Genomic DNA, 12,440 nt, shown 5'->3' on the forward strand with positions numbered 1-12,440 from the left:
GCAGCATTTGAAAGGGCAGGATGTGACTACTTAATAGCTTAGTGTTTGTGTATGTGCATTTAACATGTATGTGCACTCTAGGCAAAATTCTACTACCCAGCCAAAATATTTATCTAGGATGGAAGTAAATTCCACAGAATTCCCTGTTAATGTCCAAATACTTGGGACATTGATACAGACAGAATGGCAAATCTAGTAGCAAACATTTTAAAAAAGACATCCCCTACAGAACAGGATACTTTGGGTGTATGCTGGTGCTGATCAGACACACAAACTCTGGAAACCAAAGTGAATCCCAAATTTACATGTGAGCAATTGACACTGTGTCTATGTGAAGTGTGTTAATTCCCACATGGAAATGTTTTTAAGTGTAAAGAATTACAAGCACATTGATAATTAGCTGATACAGTTATTGTTTCTGTGTAGGAAATTGTGTGCATAAAAATAGAGCCACACCATACCATGTGAGATCATGCTGCTGGACAGGACTTCCTTTGAAATATGCAAGAACCTAGGTAGGAAAATACATGCACAATGCTCACAATTCTCTGCAAAGGAAATTTTCTGTGCATGTGGGATAGAAGGGCGTTCTGTGTAAATTTGGCACCAGAAGATTTTAAATTTATTGAGTTAGGTTTGATCTATTTGTCCAGCCTTTCAAGTCTGTGAACCGAGAGTTTCTTTACCACTGAGATCCACTCACTGTTTTTTAAGGCAGGGCTCAACTTGCTACAGAGGAAATCCCATCAGTTCCACTGAGCACTGGAAAAGGATGAGGGCTGCTGAGTCCAGAGAAGCTACCACAAATTCATCACCCTATTTTGTATCCCATATGCTTTTCGAGGGGAGAGGGGGCAGGATGGAGCAGGATTGCCTGCTGGTAGAGGTAGGAGAAAACAACCACTGTGTCCTTCATCTGGAAACTGTAAGGCACAATTATAGGAAAATAATAAAAGTATCAAATTTTTATTGGTGGTGTTGCCTGGAAGCACTCTGGGTGACCTAAAGTAAGGCAAATCATCCTCAGCTGCATTCTTCCTTATCAAGATAATGAGCTACCTTACCTTGTTTTCATACTAAGTCGTGGGGCAGCTTGGAAGAACACTTTTACAGTGCTGTATAAGCAAGAAGTATTACTGTGCCCAGTTCTAATGACGTACCTTTGAAAGTTTTGTTAGCATCCTGAGAATCCTTTTTCTAGTCCTCAGGACTGTAGAGAGAAACTTGTGAAATTATTGGGAAAGTGCCAAAGGATCAGAAATAGTGAAGCATGTGAAATAAGACTAGATTATTTCAAGAGTTAGGGTAGCTCTGTTGGTCTCTAATAAAAATTCCAAAGTCCTTTAAAGGTCTTGCCCTAATATGGACTTGCTTCCATATTGATTGCTTCCAAATGTGGTATCTAAGACTGTTAGTAGGATGATAGTTACCAAGTAGAAGGTGCACACCTGGTGTAGGGATCTTAGGTTTCTGTGGGTATTTAAAACCATGTAGACTACCGGTAGTAGTGACTGGAATGGGGATTGCCTCCCTTCGCCAGCTTGTGTTCTGTGGTTGACTGGTGGTCTAATGATACCAGTAATCTGCATATTACTGTGGTGTAACCAGCCTGATATAACAAACCTGCTTAAGTGTAATTAACATGGCTGTCAAGTTTTCCCTTTTCTCGCGAGGAAGCTTATTCAGCATAAGGGAATTTCCCTTTAAAAAAAGGGAGAACTTGACAGCTATGGTAATTAATGCATGAAATGGTTAAGACCATAGAGTAAGCTGTCCTGCTAAGCTTAACTCACCTTGGGAGGGACCACTAGACAGTCAAGTCTTTGTTCCCCCTCAGTCTACTTGATGAACTCAGCATGTGAAGAGGCTAAACTGGTTGCTCCGTCTTCACCACGTGACTCTCACAAGCCACTATTGAGTTTGTATACCAATACTGTAGTTTAGGAACTTTCATCACAGTAACTAAGCCAAGCGTTACTGCCTGTGCAACATTTTCTGCATGCTGTATGGAAAAGCACATGAATCTGACCTTTGGAGAGTTTGTAAGTATACCATTTTTAACTTACCATGCTTTACTTTGCTGCATACTTTGTGATTTTAAATCCCTGCTGAGATTCTCTCACCAAAGTGTACATGGATCTTCGGATCCAGAAATCCTCCTTTTTATACCTATCTTTTCTCCTTGAAACAACAATTACATGGTCAGAAAGCATTTTAATGGTATTTTCTCTTTAAGGAGCAATTCTCTCTCACTAAGTTAGATGACTTAATCAACAGCCAATATTTAAATTATGGAGTCTGGACTCTTACAGTTCACAATAATAGCTGTAGATTTGGGGAGCAGTTTCATAATACTATTCTATATTGACTCATGAAAATGATACATTAAAGAACATATGGGAGTGGTTCAATTCAAGACTCCCAAGGCTTTTAAGAATAAAACCTGCAGGTTTCTAAAAGTTTTAAAACTTTGAAGTTAATGGTTCTCAGAGTTTAGACCCTGTTTTCTTGCCCTGCTTTTCAAATTTCAGGAATGTAGATTTTCATTCAGATCTGAACTGCAAAAAGGAGTACTGCTATTATTTTGCTTCAGAACACCAAGAAAATTGCTTGCAGTTGTTTTCAATGCTTGCTTGGTATCTAAAATTTTCAGCATTATTCCAGATCAGAATTGCTCAGAGTGAGCCAAATGAATATTTTTCAGAAATACCAATATCGATTCCTTCCTGGATTTGTGGTTGCAGGAGAAAGCAGCTTAAACTAAAACCCATATAAATGTATGCAGTGTCACCACTGAGTCGGGAAAGACTTGCTGACTTCCTGTAATAGCATTTGAGCATGAGCTGACTAGCAATACTATAGTCCCCCTAGGGTCTCCATCATGCATAATGCTGCTTTATACCTTTTGCAACCTAGAGATATTATTTTCCAATAATCTCATTTTTGTCAACGTTATTGCTTGGTACTTTAGTGCCAGTTGTGTTTTCAGAGTTCAAATACATTCTTCTTTATAACAGAGCAGCAAACAGGGCTGTGTCTGCTGTAACTGATAGAGAAAGGTCTAACTGGGATGTGAAAACTCAAGAGGATAAATGACTAAAGCAATAATTTTCCATTTGCTGGAGTCCCCCTTTAAGAACAGAAGAGCCTGTGGTGGCAGGCCAAAGACCCATCTAGTTTGTTCTCACATTGGCCAACCATAGCAAAACCTGAGCACAACAGATCCTCTCTTTGTATAAATAAAAATGCTTTGTCACAAGGTGTGTTTTTGGCCATCATAGGGTCTGATTTTCAAGAAGCAGCAGCTCAGGACAAACCAACAAAAATCTCATTGTTATGGATTTGCCTGGAACAGGCATCCCCAAACTGTGGCCCTCCAGATGTTTTGGCCTACAACTCCCATGATCCCTAGCTAACAGGACCAGTGGTCAGGGATGATGGGAACTGTAGTCCAAAACATCTGGAGGGCCGAAGTTTGGGGATGCCTGGCCTGGAACTTTAAGACTGAAATTACCACCAACTGTAAGCAATATTCTGTTTGGAGGGTAAAAAATTAAGCTGGAGTTGCTCTTTAATCAGGATTTACCACGACCCTTTCTGTATGTGTGTGTGTGTGTATGTATGTGTGTATATATATATATATATATATATATATATATATATATATATATACCCATAAACCTTGTTTTCACTTTGGGAACAATCACAGTTTATGCCAACCAGAAAGCTTTTAACTAGACTGAAATGTTGAGCTTCATGCAGTTGTGCAGGGCAGTAAGAAAATAAAGCAGCAGTAGGCAATTCCATTTCACGAAAGCCTGATAAAGTACTCCTTCACATTGTGCATGGTTAAACTATGGGGATTGTACCACAAGATGTGATGGCAACCAACTTGGATAGCTGGTTATAAGTGGGTTAGACAAATTCATGAAGGATGAGGCTATCAATAGCTGCTAATCATAATGCCTATATACTACTTCCGGATCAAAGTCATCATGCCTTAGAGTAACATTTACTGGGGAACAACAGCAGCAGAGGACTAATGACTCAAGTCCTTGTGGTCTTCCCATGGGCAGCTGATTGGCTGCTATGCAAACAATGTGAAAGCCAATTTGAAATACAGTTGTACCTCAGAAGCTGAACAAAATCTGTTCCAGAAGTCCGTTCGACTTCCAAAACATTCGGAAACCAAGGTGCGGCTTCCTGCAGCCAATCAGAACCCGTGGAACCTGCGTTGGACATTCGGGTCCCAAAGAATGTTCGCAAACTGGAACACTCGCTTCCAGGTTTGCTACGTTTGGAAGCCAAAACGTTTGAGTTGCAAGGTGTTCGACTTCCGAGATACGACTGTACATTGAAATCATTGGATAAATCCATTGGTTTTAATGGGTCTATTCTGTTATGACGTTGGTATCACCCAGAATGCTGGACTAGATGGGCTTTATGTCTGATTCAGCATATATTTTTGTTTTGCATACATGCTGTGCTTTCCATGTAGGGAGATATATTGTGTTTGAAATGACCTTAGTGTTTGTTTGTTTTTTACCCTCTGTCTTGGAGTCTGCTTTGTTTTATACCTGATTTCCAAATGCTTGGGGCCAAATTAGAGAATTTGCAGGTTCAGAACAAGCAGTTCTTATCTGCTGAATCTCTGATTGGTGATGTCTACCTGTCTGTCCCTCCCACTTCCCTCCCAGTCATATCTGTTCTCTCAGATGGAGAATGAGCAGCCACACCACGGCTGAGGTAAAGAGTAAACTCTTTGGAATCTAAATCAAGAGAAAGAACAGAAATTGAAATGCCATTTTCATTGAAGTTAGGGCCTTTTGCACTTTTCACCCTAAAGCTCTTATTTGCATTTTGCTTAATGGTTCTGTTCTGTAGTGTAAATAAGACAATTTGCCATGACATTACCTTATCACAGCAGCTCTGATTAGCATATCATTTGCATACAGTGGCAGCTTTACAGAGATTGTTTATTTTAGAAGCATTCCCCCCACGTATATTTATATCTTGATTAACACATACACCGATGAAATCATAGGGTGCTGGAATTTTTAAAATGCGCCTAACCCAGAGCATGAGAAACAGCTGTTTGGAGAGCTATGTTGCAAAATCATTACTGCTTTTCTTTCCAGCAACACTTCTTCCCTTTATTTAAAATATTTCAATCCCACGTTTCAGCAAAAGGTTCCAAGCCTGCTAGCAATAAACATTTAAAATTCAACAATTAATATTCAAATTAAAATAAAAAAACAGCAGTGTAAGCAGCTGACAAAAGCAGACAGAGCAAGAATCAAAGCAATCATCTGCAAACAGGCAAATTGTCTCCACCTCTTGGTGCCAAAAAACTAGCAAACTTGGCACCAGCTGAGTAGTTTTAGGGGGAGGGTTCCACAGCTGGTATAAGATACCATAACTCACAAGGTCCTTTCCCTAGTTATTTCATATTTGAAGGCAGCAGCTCCCAGAACAAGACTTTTTACAGAACAAGTTACAGGTAGGTAGCCGTGTTGGTCTGCTGTAGTCGAAACAAAATAAAAAAAAATCCTTCCAGTAGCACCTTAGAGACCTACTAAGTTTGTCATTAGGATGAGCTTTCGTGTGCATGCACACTTCTTCAGATACACTGAAACAGAACATCTGATCGGCGTTCTGTACTCTAAACAGAACTGGACAACTCTATCGGGAATCACCCAGCCTGGCAAGAGTTCCACAAGGAAAAACAAACCATTTACCACTCTCAACTGGAGTTAACAGTCATCAACAGGTTTACCACACCTATCAGCCAATCACCCATTCCCACCACCCTTCTGTGTAATACCCCTCCCCACCCTCTCACTATATATAAGGGTCTGGTGACTTCTGTTTCAGTGTATGTGAAGAAGTGTGCATGCACACAAAAGCTCATACCAATGACAAACTTAGTTGGTCTCTAAGGTGCTACTGGAAGGAATTGCAGAGGACTATTATGGGAATTTCACATGCCCCTACCTCTTAATGTAGGAACACATTGGCCTTATACCAAGTCAAACCAGAGTCAATATACGGTAGCTCAGTACTGTCAACACTGGCTGGTGGTGGCTTTCCAGGCAAGAGTCCTCCCCAAGCCCTACTTTCAGACACCCAGGATTGAATCTGGGATCTTCTGCATACAAATCTCATGTTCTGCCACTACCAGTAAGGTATAGTGGTGTGTGTGTGTGTGTGTGTGTGTGTGTGTGTGTGTGTGTGTGTAGGCAGGAATAGGTGCAAGGGACACTTAATTTTCTGCCAATGCTTCCCAGTGATTCAGGATTAGGGTTGCCAGACTCAATAGAGGACAGGACTTCTGTGCCTTTAATTGCCCTGCTCTCGGTTGAGTCTGGAAACCTTAAAGAGAAACCAGCAGACCCTTTGCTTGGAAATTAAACAGAAGTCCTGTCCTCTATTGAGTCTGGCAACCCTATTCAGTATTCTTATTTGTGTTACCCGAAATGAGACCTATTGTGATTTAGTGAATTGGGTGTGGGGTTGCACAGCTACCACAAATACAACAAAAATCCAGTGCCTGTATTTTCTTGCATTTTTTGCAGTAATGGCAGCTTCTGCATGAGAACAATTGCTCATGCCCAGAAAACTTAGAATGCTCTTGTTATTTTGCAAATCTGACATTAAACTCTGGGCATAGAAATCATGGAGTGGGGAATGAGGGAGAATTGTTGTTGTGTTTGTTTTTTAAAGAGTCAGGGCGGCGTAGCATTTAGTGCCAGACCTGGCCTGGGGAGGCCTGTTTCTGAATCCCCACTCATCCATGAATGTGTGATGTTGAGTCAGTGAAAATCTCCCAGCATCACCTGCCTCCCGGGGTTGTTACGAGGACAAAAAAGGGGGGGGGGAGAACCATGTATGTTTCCCTAAGATCCTTGAAGGGTGACTTACATAAAATATTTCAGTCTTAAGTAAACAGGTTCCCCATGCTTTTAAAATATGTGTTTGTGCAGATTTGAGACACGCAGGACCAGTCAGAACTCAAATATCATACAGTATTTACATACAAATCTAAAATATGGCGCTTATGAATAATAAATAGCACATAACCAAAGTCACATGTACATTAGAGATACATGTGCATAATTCATGAATATGCAATGCACAGAAAGATGAACAATCCCCAATCCAGGTACAGTAAGGAGTGTGATATTTAACAAACAGGCTGCTTCAATTTCTGCTGTCCTTTTCAGCAGGGTTGGGGAGAGCTGGATGAATTAATGCTTCCTTGTAACAATGAAGCAGTTTATTTTTGTATGTCGTACTGTCACAGGAATAGCATATTTAGGGCTCCTCGATTACCATGCGGTAATGCTCCCTGGCTTTCATGGAGGGAAGACAAAGCCAAGTGTTTCCCAATCCCCACGGGGCATGTGCTATCTCAGCAACACAGAGACTGCTTTGTGGAGGGATGTTATTTTTGATCAGGTAGAACAGCCTTTGATTCTCAGTTGGGAAGTCTTAAAGCTCCATCATTGATACTGGTGGGCTGTCACAAAACAGTTTAAGCTGGAAGCCGGATAAGGAGCACCAGTCTCTCTTAGAAGTGGACTCAGGTGATAAGTGCTAACAGCACTGCAGCCATAACAGATCACTGAGAAATAAGATGAGAGTACTAGCATGCTCAGGGGAACTCCCTAATTTGCAGAAATGCAAAAAAGAAAAAAGGGCACCATCCCCTCCAATGAAAGTTGAGCAGGGTCAACTGCTATGTTGAATGTCATTTGAAAAAGAAAATCAGAAAATTGGGAGTGAGGTCACTTCCTGGCAATCTGTTTATTGAGCATTCTCATCCTGATTTGTTTGCAGAGAGATCAGGCAAGGTGGACTATTTAATGAGCATTCCTTGTTGTTTGCAGGGAGGTCAGATGAAATTCCATCAAAGCAAGTGTTATTCCACACTCTTCAGGGCATTTTCTTGTCACCTTCCTTACCGCAAAAAAAATATGATTTTGGGGAGAAACAGGCGTGCTGTGTATGACCTCCCAATCAACTATAATTGAACAACCTGAGTTTGCTGGCATGTGGTTGAATTTGAGGGGCTGCTCATCAAATTGGCAGATGACACCAAACTGGGAGGGGTAGCTAAAGCAAAAGAAGGCAGAGTTGGGATGCAATATGACCTTAAGAGATTGGAGAACTGGGCCCAAACTTACATTTATCCCTATTGCCATTCATTTTGTAAGGTTCTGCGCTTTTTCAAGAATAACCAGCTGCGCAACTATAAGCTGGGGAACACCTGTGAAAAGGATCTAGGGACTTTAGTAGACCACAAGTAATAGTCTCACTTTTATATGCCTGTTGTCTTTGTCCATGGAGTTTTCTTGGCAGGGATACTGGAGTGGCTTGCCAGTTCCTTCTCCAGGTGGATCACGTTTAGTCAAAACTCTCCACTATGACCTGTCCATCTTGGGTGGCCCTGCACGGCATAGCTCATAGCTTCTCTGAGTTATTCAAGCCCCTTCGCCACGACAAGGCATTGATCCATGAAGGGGATCAATAGTTAAAGCTATGGTTTTCCCAGTAGTAATGTATGGAAGTGAGAGCTGGACCATAACGAAGGCTGATTGCCGAAGAATTGATGCTTTTGAATTGTGGTGCTGGAGGAGACTCTTGAGAGTCCCATGGACTGCAAGAAGATCAAACCTATCCATTCTGAAGGAAATCAGCCCTGAGTGCTCACTGGAAGGACAGATCGTGAAGCTGAGGCTCCAATGCTTTGGCCACCTCATGAGAAGAGAAGACTCCCTGGAAAAGACCCTGATGTTGGGAAAGATGGAGGGCACAAGGAGAAGGGGACAACAGAGGACGAGATGGTTGGACAGTGTTCTCAAAGCTACGAACATGAGTTTGACCAAACTGTGGGAGGCAGTGGAAGACAGGAGTGCCTGGTGTGCTCTGGTCCATGGGGTCACGGAGAGTCGGACACGACTAAACGACTAAACAACAACAATAGTCTCACTATTCTGTCTTGGGCAGGCAACACCTGGAGTACTGTGTCCAGTTCTGGGTGCCACAATTTAAGAAGGATATTGAAAAGCTGGAACGTGTGCAGAGGAGGGCAACCAAGATGATCAACAATTTTGCTTGTTTTCTCTTGCTGCAGAGGGTAGGACCCAAATCAATGACTTCAAGTTACAAGAAAGGGATCAGGAAGAACTTTCCAATACTAAGAACTGTTTGACAGTGAAATGGAGGGCCTATGGAGCACTGGTGTCCACATAGTAGCTTTATTTTCCAAAGCACATCTTTTGTGACGCATAGTTTGTGGCTCATCTGCTGAAGGACCATTGTTTCACCAGTATTTTTTTAAAAAAACTTACTGAACAATGTCAAATGTTCTGCTAGGCTACTTTGCGCTGCTCTTTTACATCTGTCAGTCAAGGACTGTGCTTATGACAAGGCTCATGGCACTCTCAAAGAGACTCAGCTGTCAGGAGACTGGATTTCAGCCAAAGTGTTCTTCAAATGTTCTCTGTGGGTTGCAGTGTCTGGCTGTATAGAATGAGGGGGCTTTGTGTGTTTGCATTCATAAGTTTGGCTGAGACGCTATGCCAGAAATATTTGTGACAAGGGTGTGTGTGTGTGTGTGTGTGTGTGTGTGTGTGTGTACTCTGGATTTTGGATAGTCAGCAATGTTGCTGGGCAAAATACCAAAAAAGTTTTGAGTCTATCCAATAATCTCCAGAGGGAGAGACTCATCTCCTGGGTTGTTTAATGACATAAAAAGTCTTGCTGAATCAGACCCAAAGCCCATCTGCACATTCCCCCCTGTTCTCATAGTGGCCAACAGATAGCTCTGGGTAGCCTGCAAAAAAAGGATATGAAAACAACAGCACAAATACTACCAAGACATTCCTGTACCTATCTGTTATTTTAAAGTTTACTGTATGATTGGCCTATTATGCCCAAATTGGAACCTGGCAAATAAACAAACAAAATTGCCTCTTTCGGCAAGCATTTGGAGGAGAAGAGACCTAATTAGACAAATTGATTAATTGCTATAACTGCTGTTGCTATTAGTAATGGACATTTGGTGGTTTGTTTTTATTTTGTGGGTTTTTATGGATTTTATGCATTCTTTTAATGTTATTTCATTTTGTTGTAAACCACCTGTGTCATGTACAAAAGACAGTGTATTTAATTCATTCCCAACAATATTTGTATACTGCAATTCCATTAAAAACATCAAAACAGTTATACACAATAAACAATTATACATACACAATAAAAATCACATGAAAATTTGAAATTACAGATCAGCCAACTATTGCAGTGAATATTTTTCATAGTTGTCTGTATAACCTTGCTAGCATTAAATTTTTTCCAGTAAACATTTGAAGGTTAATATAGAAGAACATTTCCACTGTTGACATCAAAGGTTCACTTTTGTATTTTTTAAAATGTTTTTTGCATTAAGTTCAGGGTTTTTTATTGATGTCAAATGAACCCCATCAATTTGGCAGACAACTGACACTTTTAATAGAGGATACCAGTGACAAAAATGCAAATGAGGGTTTAGGCAGTCCCTAATAAGTCCCTTAAGGGGACGCGGGTGGCGCTGTGGTCTAAACCACTGAGCCTATGGCTTGCTGATCAGAAGGTCGGCGGTTCGAATCCCCACGACAGGGTGAACTCCCATTGCTCAGTGCCAGCTCCTGCCAACCTAGCAGTTCGAAAGCACCTCAAAGTGCAAGTAAATAAATAGGTACCACTGCGGCGGGAAGGTAAACAGCATTTCTGTGTGCTCTGGTTTCCGCCACGGTGTTCCATTGTGCCAGAAGTGGTTTAGTCATGCTTGCCACATGACCTGGAAAGCTGTCTGTGGACAAACGCCGGCTCCCTCGGCCAGAAAGCGAGATGAGCACCGCAAACCCATAGTCGCCTTTGACTGGACTTAACTGTCCAGGGGTCTTTACCTTTTTACCTTACCAAAAGCACTAAACAACAGCACAGCACAGGGGAAGAGTAGTGAAAATACTGGGAGATGGAGCAGAAAGTGCAGGAGTGGCATGGGGAAAATACTGACAACTGGAGGACCACACTTGGCCCAGGATCTGAAGTCTCCCCCCTCCCCGCATCCATTTCCCAGGACAGGAAAACTGATAGATGTTGCTTCAGCAATGACACAGCTCAGACTAGTAGTTTATATAGGACCTAGAGCAGGCACCCCGAAACTTCGGCCCTCCAGTTGTTTTGGACTACAATTCCCATCTTCCCCGACCACTGGTCCTGTTAGCTAGGGATCATGGGAGTTTGGGGATGCCTGACCTAGAGGAACCACCCCTTCTTTGCTTTCAGAATGCAGTTCCTGAACTGAGCAGGTGTTTCTGTGTGCTTCCTCTTCCTGAGTAACCACACATACAGGTTGCAGCTAGCCAGGTACTATTGAAAACCAAACCTCAATGTGTCTGGGAAAGTGTCTGCATCTGCAGCTTCTCCCTGTTGCACCCTTCTCCCCCAGTTTGCTGTACTTCTGGGAATTCCATCCTCCGTTATTGATCTTCTCATTAAAGAAATTCTGAAATGCTTCCAGAGCCATTGTTCTGCCTTCCTTTCCCCTCCAATTATCACGGAGAGGCAGCAAGGCCGAGGTTGTAACATCTATCAGGCCCAGCTGTGAACAGCCTGGTGAAAATCTATGCAATAATAACTAGTCATTTGTATGCCCCAGGGCAGATAATTCAATGCAAGCTGAATAAAAGTCTGCCAGCCATGGATGGGAAAAAAATCAGCCCCGCAATTGATCGTGTGGATCCAATTGGTTAAATGAGTTTCTGTGAAGCTAATCTAATTAGTCCCGCTGCCTTGAATGTCAACAGCCACTTGATCATGGGGTCAACCTGGAAATCTGCTATACATATCTCCTTTGTATTAGGAAGCAAGAACAGAGATGGCTTCTACCAACCACCACCCATTCATCCTCTGGTCATAGTGCATTGGAAGCCAGGTGTCTAGATCTTGGAAGATGAAATGAGGGTGAAAGAACGAGGGACAAAATAGAATGGGATGGGAGAAGCAATGGCTAAGTCTCTCCCAGCGCACTGGGAAACTTTGAAGGAAAAGGGTGAATCTTTTGTGTTGTAACGTGGCAATCTTAGATAAGATGGGAAAGTGATGCTGTGTAGTAGCTAAGGGACAGTGCTATGAACCAGCGCGTGCATGCGCAGAAGCGCTCTATTGGCGCTTCACGCACGCGTGGAAGAGGCGCTCCATTTAAGTACTGCTCAGGGAGCGAACGGCTCCCTGGAACCAATTGCGTCCTTAAACCGAGGTACCACTGTAACTGGCTTCATTCTTCACTCTTCAGACACCAATGGTAGAATTGGGAGTGATACTATTAAACCACTGCATATTTTCTTCTATAGGTTTAAAGATTAAAATAATCAAAACAGACTCAGTAGCTATTT

The sequence above is a fragment of the Zootoca vivipara genome, chromosome 3, assembly GCF_965207765.1.
Source record: "Zootoca vivipara chromosome 3, rZooViv2.hap1.1, whole genome shotgun sequence".
Classification (NCBI taxonomy): Eukaryota; Metazoa; Chordata; class Lepidosauria; order Squamata; family Lacertidae; genus Zootoca; species Zootoca vivipara.